This window comes from Staurois parvus, unplaced genomic scaffold, assembly GCF_062004578.1.
Source record: "Staurois parvus isolate SC_StPar_1 unplaced genomic scaffold, SC_StPar_1.0 ptg000390l, whole genome shotgun sequence".
NCBI classification, from domain to species: Eukaryota; Metazoa; Chordata; class Amphibia; order Anura; family Ranidae; genus Staurois; species Staurois parvus.
Genome location: NW_028318186.1, coordinates 11,075,826 through 11,093,864, shown reverse-complemented (window position 1 = coordinate 11,093,864; position 18,039 = coordinate 11,075,826). Strand labels below are relative to the sequence as shown.

At 43.9% G+C, this 18,039-nt stretch overlaps 1 long non-coding RNA gene across 1 annotated transcript in view; it reads left to right on the top strand.

Moving 5' to 3' along the window:
* Positions 1–1,083: 1,083 nt before the first annotated feature.
* Positions 1,084–18,039, top strand: part of LOC149455678 (uncharacterized) — a 61,114-nt gene continuing 44,158 nt past the window's right edge. Inside the window, exon 1 of the long non-coding RNA XR_016314036.1 lies at positions 1,084–1,221. This is a non-coding gene — a long non-coding RNA (uncharacterized LOC149455678). The remainder of the gene's footprint in view (positions 1,222–18,039) is intronic.

Sequence of the window (18,039 nt, the reverse complement as noted above, 5' to 3'; positions counted from 1 at the left end):
CCGGCATCCGCCGGAGGAGATGGACGGGGACGCTGCAGGGGACCCATCGTGGGAGCGAAGGACAAGGTAAGTGCTGCAGGGACCCCCAGAGAACGCTGCATGGTAAGCCCGAGTGTAGCTCGGGGTTACCGTTCTTGGTATACTGCTTAGACCTTGAAGAAGGGGACATACCCCGAAAGCTTGTCCTCAAAATTGTATGTTAGTGCAAATAAAAAAAGTATCACGGACAGTACTCAATTGTTTCTGTCGTTCTTGGTATAGAAATTCTACCCCAAGCTACACTCGGGAAAACCGCCAAGGAGGTTAATAAAAATAACAAGACCAAAGCTCAAGAGCTAATCTCTGACTCTGGATACAAGTCTGTGTGAAGATGCAAGCTGCAACTCCTAAGGGGGTAGTGCTACCAATACATGCACTTAAAAAAAATAAATCGCTAAATATATACTGTATGTGAATATATTATTATACAGTATTTATAAAGCGCCAATAGTTCGCTCAGCGCTGTACATTACAAAGGGGGACAGAACATGTGACAGAACAATACCAATACAATGCAAAACATGAGGGGATCGAGGGCCCTGCTCTTTCGAGTTTACAATCTAGGATATATATATATAAATATATATATATATATATATATATATATATATAAATGTTTAAATAAATATATTATTTTATCTTTAAATGCTCTATTTTTAATTATAGGCTAACAAGTAGACAAATCAATCAAATCAATTATGAATTTATATTATTCAAAAAAAGTATACAATAATAAAAAAATATATATTTTAAACTTGTAATTGTACGAATCATCTATAGTATTAAAAATGCTAACAAATTGTGCGTATGTACATATATATATATATATATATATGATTTCAGATCTGTGTTTCTAATTTTCTGGCCACCGAGGCCACATTATGTCTATAAATAGCATCCCTACAAGTTGCAGAAATGGTAAACTTAGTCTAATTGCTTCTGGATGATTGATCCTCTAGAGGAAGGTGACATGGCCATGGCTATAAATAGCCGAGACATTTAGACATAGGAGGTCAAAGTGACAGCAGGTGAACCTTTTCTAAGGACTTTAATTAACATGCTTCCTGAACCCTCCTGATGTCATCTGCCACCTCCGCTGGCTCTACATAGTGTGATGCACACAGCGACGCACACATAGGAGGAAGGAAAGGACAGAACATCGAATTTAAAGTTCATGTAAAGGTAAAATGTTTGGATAGAAGGCTAAAAGCTGAACTCAAAACTGCACTTGCAGTGGGGCTCTCCATGCACAGCAAGAGTGAAATGCTCATTTTTGTCTAGGATTATTATTATTATACAGGATTTATATAGCGCCAACAGTTCGCTCAGCCCTTTACAAAATGAAGGCAGACATTACAGTTACAATACAATTTGGTACAAGAGGAAACAGAGGGCCTGCTCGTTAGAGCTTATAATCTAGGAGGAAGGGTTGAGTGATACAAAAGGTAATAGCTGTGGGGGGTAGAGCTGATGTCTAGAATGCTTTTAAATGAACTTTTGCCTGCCTCAACCACCACTCCTGCAGGCTTTCTGTTCTCTGAGCAGGGGTGGACTGATCATTTGGAAACTCGGGCACTGCGGGCACCAATCACAGCAGGTCACATGACAGTTGTATACAATGGATGGCTTCATTCATGCCATCCATTGTATACTAGTGCCTAGCTGTGAATGGTCACAGCAGGTCACATGCACATGTCATGTGATTAGCTGTGGCCAAATCACAGCTAAGCACAAAAAAAAAAATAAAACCTGAATGAATCGATGTCATTCAGATAAATGCTTGCTTATAGCAAAGTAATTCTTTGCTATAAGCAAATTGTGTAAAAAAAAATAAAAAAAAATACTGATCACTTCCCCAAAGTAGTGCAATGTTACTATGGTAACAGTGTACTACTTTGGTCATAGTAAAATATGAAAAACAAATCTTAAAAAAAATTAAAAAAAATGTAATAAAAAATTAAAAATAATAAAAAAAAAATATATATATATATATTTTTTTTTCATACTGTCACCAGTCAGTGTCCCTGATCACCGCCATGCCAGTTATATGATGATGCTGTACTGCACTGGTGACAGTATGTAAAAAAAAAAATAGTGAAAATAATTTTTTGAATTTTTTAATTTTCCGAAAAATTATGACAAAAAAAATACAACTTCAAAAAACTCGCCATTCCTCTTATGAAATACATCGGACTGTCTACTCTGCAAAAAGGGGTAATTTGGGGGATATCTGTACTATTCTGACATTCTTGGACCTCAAGAAATTAGATTGGCTGTCAGTACTTCAGGATTGATCAATATTCAGATCTATCCCATAGTTTGTGAACTCTATAACTTTCCTACAAACTAAATAATACATCCTAATTTGGGTTATTTTCACCAAAGACATGTAGCAGAATACATCTCGGCCTAAATTTATGAAGAACAATTATTTATTTGTAAACTTTTATAACAGAAACAAAAGAAAAACGTGTTTTTTTTTTCAAAATTTTTGGTCTTTTTTTGTTAATTTAGCAAAAAAGAAAAACCCCAGCGGTGATTAAATACCACCAAAAGAAAGCTCTAGTTGTGTGAAGAAAATGATAAAATTTTAGTTTGGGTACAATGTTGTATGACCGCGCAATTGTCATTCAAAGTGTGAGAGCGCTGAAACCTGAAAACTGGCCTGGGCAGGAAGGTATAAAATTGCCCAGTATTGAAATGGTTAATAGCCAAAAGTCAAAAATATTGTTTTTTCTCAAATTGTCGGTCTTATTTTTATAGCGAAAAAAATAAATGCACATCAACTACCCCCAAAAGAAAGCTCTACTCGTGGGAAAAAAGGCCATAAATTTAATTTGGGTGCAGCGTTGCATGACTGTGCAATTGTCAGTTAAAGTAACGCAGCACCGTAACGCAAAAAACGGCCTGGTCAGGAAGGGGGGAAATCCTCTGGAGGGCAAATGGTTAAACTATATGATTATTTTGAAAGAGAGAGAGAGAGAGAGAAATTCATGGATAGATGATGGATGGATGGATAGCTAGACAGACAAGAAAGAAAGAAAGAAAGAAAGAAAGAAAGAAAGAAAGAAAGAAAGAAAGAAAGAAAGAAAGAAAGAAAGAAAGAAAGAAAGAAAGAAAGAAAGAAAGAAAGGAAGGATATATGGTGGTGTCAGCAGGGGATGTGCTCCAAATCAGGCTCAGAGTGAACAGGGGACCCAAAATACTCAACGGCTCCTGAGGGAGGAGAGACAGAGAGACAGAAAGAAAGAGAGACAGAAAGAAAGAGAGGCAGAAAGAAAAAAAGAGACAGAGACAGAAAGAAAGAGAAAGAGACAGAAAGAAAGAAAGAGAGAGAGAGGAAGAAAGAGAGAGACAGAAATAAAGAGAGAGAGAGAGGAAGAAAGAGAGAGACAGAAAGAGAGAGAGAGAGAGAGAGAGAGAGAGAGAGAGGAAGAAAGAAAGGAAAGAAAGGAAAAGAAAGGGAAAGAAATGAAAAGAAAAGAAAAGAAAGAAAGAAAGAAAGAAAGAAAGAGAAAGAAAAAGAGAGAGAGAGAGAGAGAGAGAGAGAGAGAGAGAGAGAGAGAGAGAGAGAGAGAGAGAGAGAGAGAGAGAGAGACAGAGAGATGGGGGGTGGAGAGAGAGAGAGAAAGAAATTCGTGGATAGATGATGGATGAATGGATAGCTAGACAGACTAAATTGAAAGAGAGAGAGAGAGAAATTCATGGATAGATGATGGATGGATGGATGGGTAGCTAGACAGACAAGAAAGAAAGAAAGAAAGAAAGAAAGAAAGAAAGAAAGAAAGAAAGAAAGAGGAAAAAAAGAAAGGAAGAACTAAAAAAAGAAAATGATGGATAGACTAAATTATGAGAGAGATAGTGAGAGAGAAAGAAAGAAAAAGAGAGAGAGGGGAGAAAAGGAAGACGATATGAATAGATAGATATGTATATATTTCTGTGGCTGTATATATTCGGCCTTTGGGCTCCATGCATAATGTAATGTATATGTATAATTTATGACCTGGGACAGCGCTGTCCACTGCAGAGAAGGAGATCAGAGCAGGGAAAGCAGACAATGTCATTACAACCTGTGTTTTACATTATCATATATATTGCATTTCTTAAGTGTCAGTAAATTATGTATCCAGCCCCTAAGACAAATACTGACGATTAGGAGCTCATGGCATTACGCGGTGACTGGGGTTGAAATGCGGCACGTATAGACAACATTACAGAAGACGATAAAGTGTTTAGCATGGATCCTCGGTGACGTCCAGGGGTCAGTGTGCGCGGCACAGTGAGCTTTGGGAAATATAAAACTTGTCCCACTGATACTTTCACGCAGCGACATGAGCCACCAGCTTGCAGTACAAACTAGGAGCAATAAGATTGAATTTTCACCTTTTTTCCTACAAATTCAAAGAAAATCAATTTTTGTTTCTTTAAATCCTAGTCAGGGAGACTGATTATGACAGAGGCACTGTGCAACAAAGAAAATAATAAAGAGCAATACGTTTTCTCCACCTGCTGATTGAGAATTCTCTCAACATGAGGGTTACTTCCATACAGATGGCCATGGCTCCACTGATTGCCCACCTCAATTCACATGTACACATGTGGAGACAGTAATGCTTCGCTTTGGGGCAGCAGCAATTTAACTTAGCTTGCAGAGTTTGACAGGTGGCACCACCTGTCAAAGTCACCAACTAAGGTCAATAGGAGTGTGCTGCAATCACAAGCCAAATTCTTGGGATTTGAATCCCTCCCCCCCCCAAAAAAAAAACATACATCCTCAATCGAATTGTCCAGCGCTGCAAATCCACATCGATCATGATACCTGGTGACCCATTGAAAGAAAAAAATTCCACTGACTGCCAACACACATCTAGTCCCATGGCTTCCAAATGACAACTCTGGTCCTCCTGTTAAAATGTAAGTTTCCAAAGTGATGTAATTTGCCATACAGTATATGGACATGATCATATTTGGTCAATGTTGTTTTAGGCATCCCCATTATGTCAGTGGCAGAATTAGGGGCGGACTGACAACTCATGGGGCCCCCCGGGCAATAGGGGATCATGGGGCCCCTGTGTCCTTGCCCAAACTCAAAAAAGCCTATGAAAAAGGTACCAGGGGCATCTCATGGGGCCCCCTACTGACCCCGGGCCCTCGGGCAGTGCCCGAGGTTCCAAATGGTCAGTCCGCCCCTGGGCAGAATATGATCATGTATAGACTGTATTCTATGTACCCTTTCCTCATTCACATGGGGAAGGGGCAGTATCTGGGTGCATTGTTAAAGGGGTCTTCAAGATTCCTTTAAGCTCCATGCCCCCAGATCTCCACAACTACCAAGCCTGGCTTGTTGGGAAGAGGCCCTTGTCCTCCCTAACATGGGGACAAGGTGCTTTGCTGGGGGGGGGGGACTTCCCCTTACAAGGTAACCCCCCCCATGTTGAGGGCATGTGGCCTGGTGTGGTTCAGGGGGATGGGCCACAAGCTAGTGCCCTTCCCCTCTCTTTTCTTGGCCAGTTCAAATATAGATTTTTGTGGTGGACCTCAACCATTTTTCCCCCTAATTTCTGTGTAGGATTCCCCCCTAGAATCCATACCAGACTTAGAAAGCTATCATATTTACTAGCGGGAGAAAATCCTGCTACTACTGTATATATGATGTTTGGCACATGAGGGCATGTGGACTGGTATGGTTCAGAGGGATGGGCTGCAAGCTCATTCTCCTTACTTTCCTCACCAGGCCACTCTGCATGCTCAAATGGGGATTTTTGTGGACCTCAACCTTGTTTTCGCTGATTTTTGTTTGGAAATCCATACCAGAAGCAGAAGTAAACTGTCATATATGGTAGCAGCAGATAAACGATCTACTTTATATGATGTTCAAACAGGCTGAAAGTCTGGCATTGGACGAACTCCTGTAAAGCAAAGCTTGGTCCATTCAGCATTTCTTGGGGTTTTAGGTTTAAAGTGCAGCTAAAACGCAGAGGTATAAATGTGTTCTAAACATTATTTTCATGGATATCTTTCAATAATGTTTCAATGATGCATACTTACCAGCCTTGTGATTTTGGATCTCAGGACACTTAACCCCACCCGTGGTCCACATTGTGTCCTTCCACTTTCCAGGTAGGCATGACCAAATCACTTCCAGTTTATGGGTTGTTCTCAACCAGACCTTGCCTATTCAGAGAGCACCCAGTAGTGGCCTTAATACCCACAACTACTGGACATGTGCAGTAACTAAAGTAAGATTGATGTTGTGATCCCAGGACATGGCCCTGGACACAGCATTGGCAGCACAGAGGTCAAAGATGTGGGATTTTCCAGCAAATCTGAAACAGTTGACATCTATAAAAATGTTATTACATATGGAGCAAAAGCCATTGTGCCAACAGACTTGTCACATACCTATATGAGGAGCCCAAGAAGACAAGGCTTGCCTCTTTCACAGTTACTATCCGGACAGCCCAGAAATTAAGAAAGGACCTGCAAGGGTGATGGAAGGGAACAAGTGCATGGATGCCTGGAACCCAGGAACACCGACACATGTTGCACATGGGTACAGGTGGAAATGCTTCTAGGATAAACCAGGTTCAGATATGAGCAGAGTCAGGTCACAAGACAGTGTTGGTAGCAGGTAAACAGTGAAGCACCAAATAGTTGGCAGCAGGGATGTATTTACCACAAGGCAAACAAGGCATTTGCCTAAGGCAGCATTTTTTCAGGGGGGGAGCACTGCCCCTTGGAAGAAGGGATGGAAGAAGGGACACGCATGTCATGGGGACCTGGTGGGTTCCGAGAGAGGCTGAGGGTTTCATGATGGTGTATGCACAACCCAACTCTCAATTGGGGATGTCCAGAGCTTTGAAGGTTAGTGTCTCTCTCTCTTGCCATGGGGGATGGTGGCTGGTGTATGGGGGGCAGTGGCAATGGAAGGCTCTCTCGGGTGGGGAGCTGGGGTGTTGTTGGTCAATGTTAGTCTCTCTCTGCGGGGGGGGCAATTTTTGTGTTGCCTAGGGCAGCACAAAAACTAAATACACCACTGGTTGGCAGAATTAAAGTTTGGAGCAAGCAGAGGCTGGCAATGTGCAGACAATGAAATATCAAGTCAACAAGCAGATTTTTGTACAGGTCAAGGTCTGTAATGGAAGTGATTAGCAATTATAATCAGACAAGGGAAATCCAAGAGCAGATCAGGTATAGCAGGGTCAGCAACAAAGGTTAAGGCATATGTGACCAGCATACCATGGATCTCAAAGATGATGTCCAAATGTTTGTTAAGGTGATCAGATCACAGTGGTAAGGTGCAACATGTCGGGGACTTGTAAGACCCCTTCTTCAGGCACACGATGCACCTTGCCGCTGTGATGTGCTCATGTTAATAAACATTTAGACATTATCTTGAAGATCCATGGTGTGCTGCCAATACATGCTTTGACTTATGATGTTACTAGCCTCCAGCTGGTAATTGCTACAACACCCTTGCCTTCTTCTGGAACATGCATGATGGGAATATGTTGTCAATGAACGTCAGGCACAAGTTCAGAATCAGGAATAACGGGAATAAAGAATGAAAGATGAATCCAGCAATAAGCCTATGCAGAACTCGGGTTTAAATAGCCTAATTGGCGCCAATGTCTATGGTGGACATGCAGGCACATTTTGCACATGCTGTGATGATAGCCAGCATGATGTTCCAGACAAGATCCAAGCATTTTGTGGCTTTTCTGTAGAGAAGACCCCAGGATCATTCTTGAGGTCATAAATGACGCCCATCACTGAAAGAAAATACCAATAAGAACCTCCAACAATTAATTGTTCATTTTCAAGTGGAGAAAAAAAACCCTTTATTACTTTTTTCTTCATGCCCCAGTTGTATTCTCTGTGATTGCATTCCAATGAAAATTGATTTTCTTCGAACTTATAGGAAAAAGGTGAAAATTGAATCTTACAGCTTTCCATCAGCGCTACAAAGTTGCCAACTCAAGTCATTGTAACGTACTTTATATTTCACACAACAGATTGTGAGCCAGGTTTTCGCCCCCGGGGACTATAAAAATATGTACTAAGTACAGAGGTGAGAATGGTCTCAAAGACTTGCCGACTGCTGGGATTAGGAAATGCTCCAGAACAAAGTGCATAGTAGATGTGGTCTTATGATGGGAAGTTGATAGGCTAAAGCAGAAGGCAAAAATTTTTGATCATTCTGGATAGAGTAAGGCAGGGTTATAACCTGTTCTTATTTGCCATCTGTGTCCAACTGGGGAGATTTCCCTTCACTTCCTGTAACTTAGCCAAAGGTACCGTATTTTTCGCTCCATAAGACGCACCTGACCATAAGACGCGCCTAGGTTTTAGAGGAGAAAAACAAGAAAAAAAATATTCTGAACCAATGGACTGCAGACACAGTACAGGGGATGACCAGAGACTGCGGACACAGTACAGGGGATGACCAGAGACTGCGGACACAGTATAGGGGATGACCAGAGACTGCGGACACAGTACAGGGGATGACCAGAGACTGCGGACACAGTACAGGGGATGACCAGAGACTGCGGACATAGTATAGGGGATGACCAGAGACTGCGGACACAGTACAGGGGATGACCAGAGACTGCGGACACAGTACAGGGGATGATCAGAGACTGCGGACACAGTACAGGGGATGACCAGAGACTGCGGACACAGTACAGGGGATGACCAGAGACTGCGGACACAGTACAGGGGATGACCAGAGACTGCGGACACAGTACAGGAGATGACCAGAGACTGCGGACATAGTACAGGAGATGACCAGAGACTGCGGACATAGTACAGGATATGACCAGACACTGCGGACATAGTACAGGGGATGACCAGAGACTGCTGACATAGTACAGGAGATGACCAGAGACTGCGGACACAGTACAGGAGATGACCAGAGACTGCGAACATAGTACAGGAGATGACCAGAGACTGCGGACACAGTACAGGAGATGACCAGAGACTGCTGACATAGTACAGGGGATGACCAGAGACTGTGGACACAGTACAGGAGATGACCAGAGACTACGGACATAGTACAGGAGATGACCAGAGACTGCGGACATAGTACAGGGGATGACCAGAGACTGCGGACATAGTACAGGAGGTGACCAGAGACTGCGGACACAGTACAGGAGGTGACCAAAGACTGCGGACACAGTATAGGAGATGACCAGAGACTGCGAACATAGTACAGGAGATGACCAGAGACTGCGGACATAGTACAGGAGATGACCAGAGACTGCGGAGATAGTGCAGATGACCAGAGACTGCGGACACAGTACAAGGAATGACCAGAGACTGCGGACATAGTACAGGGAATGACCAGAGACTGCGGACATAGTACAGGGAATGACCAGAGACTGCGGACATAATACAGAAGACCAGAGACTGCAGACAGTGCAGGGGATGACCAGAGACTGCAGACAGTAAAGGAGATTACCAGAGACTGCGGAGCTTTGGGGAGGGAGGGGGAGCGGATACCTGAATTTGACAGGTACCCGCTCCCACTTCCGTGGAGTTGTCCTTCCTGCGAAGTGTCCCAGAAGGCTGCAGGGGAAGGAGGAAGGTAGAACTTCCAACTCAGATTGCTGCGGCGCATCCGACTGGAATTTGGAGCAGGTATTTGTCAAAACCAGGTACCCCCCCCAAAAAAAGTGCCAAATGTGGCAGTGGAGCTGGGGGGGGGGGAGCAGGTAAACAAACAGAACTTCCCCTTTGCGATGAAGTTCCGCTTTAACTTTGTCCCCAGGAATAGTTCTCAATTACTAGTACCTCTCGCAGTAACAGCAGTCCAGTCCATGAAGGTCTTTTACTTTCAATAATTTTTTATCGAGATTTTTAAAGGATACAAAGCATAGTACATACAAATATGTGGATGAGAGAGAGAGAGAGAGGGGGGGGGGGGGGAGTTCCAGAATAATATGCATCAAACTTCAAAATGAAAGGGCTGCAACTGAAGAACTTAATAAATGATCCACCATTGATGTCTTTCAAAGGTTTACTGCACAACAAGGGACAACAGGAGTGGGTAAAATACAAAAATGGTTGCAGATCCTCAAAGTTGACAGTCCTTGGATAGAGTTCAGACGTCTTCGGTGGGAAGCAGGCAGAAGTAGTATATAATACAACAGAGGATTTTCAGACCAGTGGAGATTTAAGTGTTACTCCATTGTTCCCAGTGATATATTTTCTTCTTCTGGATCAACATCGATGAGGTTCCAGACCAATGGATGTTCAAAGGTGGCTCGTGTCCTCATTGATATTCCTTTAGCAGCAAAGTCAGCAAGGATAAGGTCCTCTTAATCAAGTAGCATATGGTGGCCCCAGTTCGCTAAAGCCATTAGGGCCAGGGGCTCCAAGCTCAAGTAATAGCCTGTTGGCAAAAGACACTTCCACAAGTTTGCTCAAGGTGTTTGTAAAAACTGGACCCATCCTACGAAAGTAAGTTCAGTACTGATTGACTAGTCAACAAACATACAAGTCCAGCTCATAATGCATCTCTGACTTGGCCCCCTGGAGTTTGGTAGATAAGAAATCATAGGAAGATGCTAAAACAACCGCCACTGAAGAATTCCTTGCACTACAGCAAAACCAGAAAAACAAGTACAGATGTTGATACGCCTTGGGTAACAGATCTCTACACTACACAGGCCAGAGTATACTGTGTTGCTAGCTGATGGAAAATAGCTCTTACCGGGTGTGCATGGTCTCCACTGGAGCCATTGATGGTATGGGCAAGGACAACTCCTAGTGTGCAACCCATGAGATTCTTTAGCTCCCTGGTGCCCAACCGTTGGCTGAAGGGCAATTTACAGACCTTTGGTATTTGTTACATGGCCCTTGAACCCTAGCACTCTGTAATAGAAATGAGAACAAAGGGGTAACAGCAGTGCTCTTTACTAGCCTCCTGCAATATGTCCTCAGTCTCTCACTGTATGGTGGAACCCAAACTAGTGAGAGGGGTTGGGCACATGAGCTGGTAAGGAACATTCTCACAGGAGAAGAGCAGAGGAAGCACCTTATCATACATTCACTGCTTCTTCACTGGTCAATCACAGGCTAGGGATGGGGAGATGGCTAGGCTTAATTTCACAACTGTAGCAGAGAAAAGCCAAGTCACCAAGGTGGCTGTGCTGTGTGGCAAACCTGTGTAAATCTCAAGACTGAATGGACAGAACTACAAATCCTTTGGCAGGTAAAACAGCTCCAGTATATGTATTTTATCTGTGTATTTAGCTGTCTGCTTGGAGTTCAGCTTTAAGCCTGAGAATAAGAGCCTCTCACGGCCGCTAATTGTGCCTCCATAGTAATGCCGATACAAGGAGCAGTGTGTTATGTGACTGTGTTTGTTTTATAGCCCTGATAAATTATTCATATACTTACTTGGCAAACATCCCCGCTCTTACCGTAACTTCTGACGCACATGGCCACAATCTAAGTGCCGAGCAGGAACAGCACTCTGGAGAGGGGGCTAAAAAAATACATTTCATAGACATGAACACAGACTCGTGTCAGGGAACAGCAAAAGTGGCAAATCTGGCAGATTTCTTTCAAGGAGGAAGACAGTCATGTTCTGGTAGCCAAGGCAATGCCACCTCAAACCTCATGGGCTCTGAATAGTACTTTTTCTATGTGATGCAGTTATAATATGGATATTCTATTCTTATATACATTAGTTGGTTCCCATGATCACCTCTGGACATTTGTGGCTAAATTCAGCATGACAACTGTAAGGGAAATTGTGTGTTGGGGATAGTGAGAGGAGTTAGTAGACTCTCTGTAGTTCAGTAAAGACAACATGATTCTTCTACTAGTGCATGCTAACAATAAGAGAGCTACAAGGGAGATTTTGGTAACCCAGTCATGCTAACTATTCTACAAGTAGCAATTATCAATAATCAGGTATAGGCAGATATAAAATGGTAGAGCTTTTCTTTTAAAAGCACACAGCAACTCGCGTCTTCTTTTTAAAGGCCTTTTAGCCCAATTTTATTTAAACAAAAGTTCAATAAATGCTTCCCACGCAAAGGTATCTACCATCAAACAATATTCAGCCTTCTGGCTCTCTCAGGTATACCACTTTACGTCTGTCTCCTACTGACTCCTTCCAAAAGGGCCTGACCTCTCGTCTGCTGGGGTGGAGCCCTCCTGACTCCTGTCTGCCGGGGTGGAGCCCTCCTGACTCCTGTCTGCTGGGGTGGAGCCCTCCTGACTCCTGTCTGCCGGGGTGGAGCCCTCCTGACTCCTGGGAACTGACCTCTTGTCTGCTGGGGTGGAGCGCTCCTGGCTCCTGGGAACTGACCTCTTGTCTGCCTGGGTGGAGCCCTCCTGACTCCTGGGAACTGACCTCTTGTCTGCCGGGGTGGAGCCCTCCTGACTCCTGGGCACTGACCTCTTGTCTGCCGGGGTGGAGCGCTCCTGACTCCTGGGCACTGACCTCTTGTCTGCCGGGGTGGAGCGCTCCTGACTCCTGGGCACTGACCTCTTGTCTGCCGGGGTGGAGCGCTCCTGACTCCTGGGCACTGACCTCTTGTCTGCCGGGGTGGAGCGCTCCTGACTCCTGGGCTCTGACCTCTTGTCTGCCGGGGTGGAGCCCTCCTGACTCCTGTCTGCCAGAGTGGAGCCCAGAATCATTGTTTGGGCCTCCACAAAAAGGCCTGCACACACCTGCGCAATCAGTGTGCTGGCTGCTCTCAAAATGTGGACCCAGGAATGGAGATTTCATCCCTCCCAAATCTCTTAGAAATCTCCAGGCCACAGGTCCCAAAACAGGCTTTACAAACCAAAGAGGAAACTGATAAACCAGTTTCCTCTGCATTAAGAGAACTGCCTGGAGCCCCTCAACCTGTATAGTCAAGAATCCTGGGTCTCCACCGTGATTTTCAATGTGGCAGGATACCGCACTGCCAATATATATAGTATATATACACATATCTCCATCAGACCTATTCTTTCTTACATCTGGTTCCCTATCAGAGCCCCTCCTTACTTCAGACTCCCTATCAGAGTGCCCACTTACATCCGGATCTCCAGAGTCCCTCTTACATCAGAGTTCCCATCAGAGTTTCACCTTACATTAGGGTCCTAATCAAAGACCTCCCTTACATCAAGGTTCCCATCAGAGTTCCCCCTTACATCTGGATCCCCATCAGAGGCCTTCTTACATCAGGGTTCACATCAGAGTTCCCCCTTACATCTGCATCCCCATCAGATTCCTTCTTACATTAGGATCCACATCAGAGTTCCCCTTACATCAGGGTCCCCATCAGCATTCCCCCTTACATACAGGCCCTCATCAATGTTCCCCCTTACATCAGGGTTCTCATCAGAGTTCCATCTTACATCAGTGTTCCCATCAGAGGTCCCCCTGACATCTACATCCCCATCAGATTCATTCTTAGATTAGGATCCACATCAGAGTTCCCCTTACATCAGGATCCCCATCAACATTCCCCCTTACATATGGGCCCCCATCAGTGTTCCCCCTTACATCAGGGTTCTCATCAGAGTTCCATCTTACATCAGGGTTTCCATCAGAGTTCCCCCTTACATTAGGGATACCTTCAGAATTCTCCCTTACATATGGATCTCCATCAGAGTCCCTCTTACATCAGAGTTCCCATCAGAATTCCCCCTTACATCAGGCCCTCCATCTTACAACAGGGTTTCCATCAGAGTTCCCCCTTACATTAGGGATACCTTCAGAGTTTTCCCTTACATCTGGATCTCCATCAGAGTCCCTCTTACATCAGAGTTCCCATCAGAATTCCCCCTTACATCAGATTCCTTCTTACATCAGGATCCACATCAGCGTTCCATCTTACATTAGGGTTTCCATCAGAGTTCCCCCTTACATCAGAGATACCTTCAGAACTCCCCCTTACATCTGGATTCCCATCAGAGTCCCTCTTACATCAGGGTTCACATCAGAGTTCCCCCTTACATCTGGATCCCCATCAGATTCCTTCTTACATTAGGATCCACATCAGAGTTCCCCTTACATCAGGTTCCCCCTTACATCAGAGTCTGCCTTAGAATTACCTCCCTTCCATGGGGGTCCTCATCAGGGAGAAGAAGTACAAGAAGCCTATCAGTTGCTGTCAGTACCGACAAGGAGCATGCTGACAGGAGGAGGGAGCAAAGTGACAAAGAGATGAGCTAACTAATGTGCTCCTTATTTGCTGTCCAACCTAAGACTGAGAATGCACTAATGACTGTCTAGGCTCAGAGGAAGTGGGCTGAATGATGCTAATCTTCATCTAACCTGAAAGACTAAGGACATCTAGTGGTGAAAAAAAAGTACTGTAGGGGCAGCTCTGGATTACAGGTGGGTATCCAAGCAAACAAGCTGATTTTATTTATTACAGATACTTATACAGTGCTGTCAATTTACATATATATTGTACATTCACATCAGTCCCTAACCTTCAAGGGGTGTACAATCTAAGGTCCCTAACTCACATTCATACATATACATACTAGGGCCAATTTAGACAGAAGCTAATTCACCTACCAGCATGTCTTTGGAGTGTGAGAGGAAACCAGAGTACCTGGAGATAACCCACACAGACACAGGGAGAACATGCAAACTCCAGGCAGGTGGTGCTGTGGTTGGGATTTGAACCAATGACCCTAGTTCTGCCAGGTGGAAGTGCTAACCATTTAGCAACTGTGCTGATTATTATTATTATTATTATTATCATTATATATATATATTTTTTAAATATAATTTTTTTTTTTTCAATTTTTTCTTTTGAAATGAATTCCTGAAAGTATGTGAAATGGAGCAGTGTAAGTATGTGAATTCCAGTTGGAATCAGCTTTTCCATCCCAGGACAGCAGAGCTAAGACTGAGAGAAGAAGCAGAACAAGAAGACAATCAGTTTATGTGGTGACAAGGTGCATATTGACAGGAAGAGAGAGCAGAGGGACAGGTGAGCTAATCACTGTGCTTCTTCTTCACTGTCCAATCAAAGATTGAGAGTGGGTCCATGACAGCCCAGGGCTCTGAGGAAGTGGGTTGAAAGGGATAGCTGTCATTAAAACTGAAAGACTAAGGACATATAATGGTGAAGAAGGTACTGTAGGAGCAGCTCTGGATTGAAGGTGAATATTGAAGCAAAAAATTTTATTTTATATTTTATCTTTTATTGTGCTATACATTTTTTTAACTTTTGAAATAGAGTTCTGCTTTAACAGAAAAAATAAGAACATGGCTAAAATTAATCTTTAGTCAGTTGCCTCGTCAGAGCCATTCAGCAAAGATGCTGATAGCACTGTCTGGTATACACTTAATAACCAGAGAGAAATTCTGTATGTTAATTTATGAAAATATGGGGAAAAAAATACAGAAAAATCTATAGGACATAGCAAAAACCAGATAATATTACAAAATAGGATCGGCACTCAACAGCAGGTTATTTACAATGTGATCTCTCCTCTTGTATCGTAAATAATTAGAATGATCCTGGGACAAGTTATTTCACACGGAAAGTATGGCTCGCCCGCTATGCGTTATTACAGACGCCCAGCCGGCACAGGACCAATTAAGTGGATGTATGTAAATGTCATGAACTAGAGGCAGTCATTTCATGAACACAAATTGGATGAACGGGGCTCTTTGGGATCAGCATTTAAACAATGTTCTATGAATACAATGTAATCAGCTTGAAGCTGGGACCGCACTTCTATGAATACATTTAGCATAATAGCGTTCATTGTCGGCAACGCTTTTGTAAGTCAAATGTAATGTTCAAAGTGCACAGGAAGGGGTTTTATTTGTCACGGTGCACAGCCTATTGGCCAGCCATTGGTGCGCAGTCTTTGTGAATATTTGGAGCATTAGAAGAGGACATTGTCATCTAATAGAAAACTCACAATCAAGCAATTGTGCCTATACCTAGGCATCGTCTTCCTATTCAAAGTATATTCAGTAATTGGAAACTGACACAAACTAAATGTTTTGATATTTTTATGGATATCTAAATTGGATACCCTTTATTAATATTGTAGCGCTCACTCCCATAGGAGCCTTCTGTTTCCCATAGTTGCACCCCCAACCAGGAACACAGCCAACATCGCTCCTGTGGCTCAATTACCAGTCTAGGGGTTTGCTTTTCTGATGCATTATTGCAGAACCTGAACTTGGACAGGGTTTGGGTAACTGTGAAATACTCCAGTAACTTCATTCTGTAAGTTGAGGACTCTAGTCTAAGAATCTGAGTGCAGTCCTTGTAGCAGTCCTTGTAGCAGCAAAAGTTGGGCTGAGCCCAGCAATTTTTACAATTAAATATTTTTTACAAATAAATATCTGAAAAGTGTGGCGTGCATTTGTATTCAGCCTCCCGGAGTCAATACTTTGTAGAACCACCTTTGGCTCCAATTCCAGCTGCAAGTCTTTTTGGGGATGTCTCTACAAGCTTTGCACATCTAGAACACCAGGCACAATGTCCCTTCTGAGCACCACTAACTCTAGTACAAGAGGGATATTAGCAGTCTCAGTGATCTCTCACACCGGTCTGTACTCACTAATGTCCTTGGATAAGTGGGTGCCTCCTTTGAATATCTTCCAGACACCTCTCTTGTGATACCAGACCAGATTCCCAGACCAAAGTCTCTCAGTCAGCTTCAGCAACTTTTAGTAGAATAGTCTAGTTGGGACCTTAACAGGGCCATCTTAATAGCATCATGGGCCCCTGGGCAAATTAATGCACTGGGGCCCCTACCAGCCTGCCTCAATTTAAGTAGATACTCTTAAGAATTAAAGTATACATAGTTAATTGAATTAAACATATATTAATTAGTACTTTCAAGCTGCTGCTGTCCCCATAGCGCAGATTCTGGGACGCTGTACGGGACATGGCCATCGGGACAGCTTAGTAAAAAAGAATGGTTGTCCTAGCAAATCCAGGACAGTTGGCGAGTATGAAGTAATGCAAGATTATCATGGGTTCCCCATGCACCTGGGGTCTCTGGGCAGTCCCAGGGGAGCCCATGCATTAAGATGTCACTGGATCTCGAAGAACAGCAGATACATGGCAGGCCTACAGGCTGAGATTTCATTCTCCTAGGACAAGACACTTCTGTTCCAAGCCCCAGGCTATTTGTGTTCCCTCCCAGCCATCACCTGGGCACATCTCACCAGGGCTTGGCCAGGGCTAAATAAATATGCAACTGCTGATTTAACTCTCCCAGCCCACTATCTTCTAGAACTCATCCAAATAGACATGGGGAAGCAGTCAACCCTGCAGCCAGTGAAACACAGAAAGGCCCAAAATAATAACTTGCAATTCAACTGATTACAGTGAGCCAAGAACTAAATTTACCTAACCTAGCACCTAGGGGGGTGCTACATTATTATTATTATTATTATTATTATTATGATACAGGATTTATATAGCAGCAACAGTTTGTGTAGTGCTAACATAAGGGCCCATTTGCATGGACAATCCAATCAGGTCTGCCGGTCAGTTTATCAAGAGGACCTGATTGGATCCTCTATTTACCTCTATGGATCAACAGGTGCAAAAGGACTTCCATTTACACCAGCCTACCTCCAATCCAATCTGGTCCACTAAAAAAAAAAAAAGAAGATGATCCATCCCCCTTCATCTAGGCCAGTGGTCGGCAAGCCGCGGCTCGTGAGCCACATGCGGCTCTTTACACACTTTAATGCGGCTCTTCTGTGTGCCGGGCGCCCGCTCCCCTCCCTCCCTCCTCTCGGGCGGCCGCCCCAAAAGTCAGGACTCTGCAGCTAGCCCAGCAATGGGCAAACTATGGCCCGCGGGCCGTATACGGCCCGGCGGACCTTTTAATCCGGCCCGCGGAGCGTGGAAAACATTGGCTGTCAGGATGTAGGCGGGGCAGCATGACGAACTCCTCTCCTCTCACAGTCCGCCCTGAAGACCGGAACGGCGCGGGAACACGGCGAGAGGAACGCGCGGAGCAAAGGTAAGTGAATTGACACAATATGGGGAATGA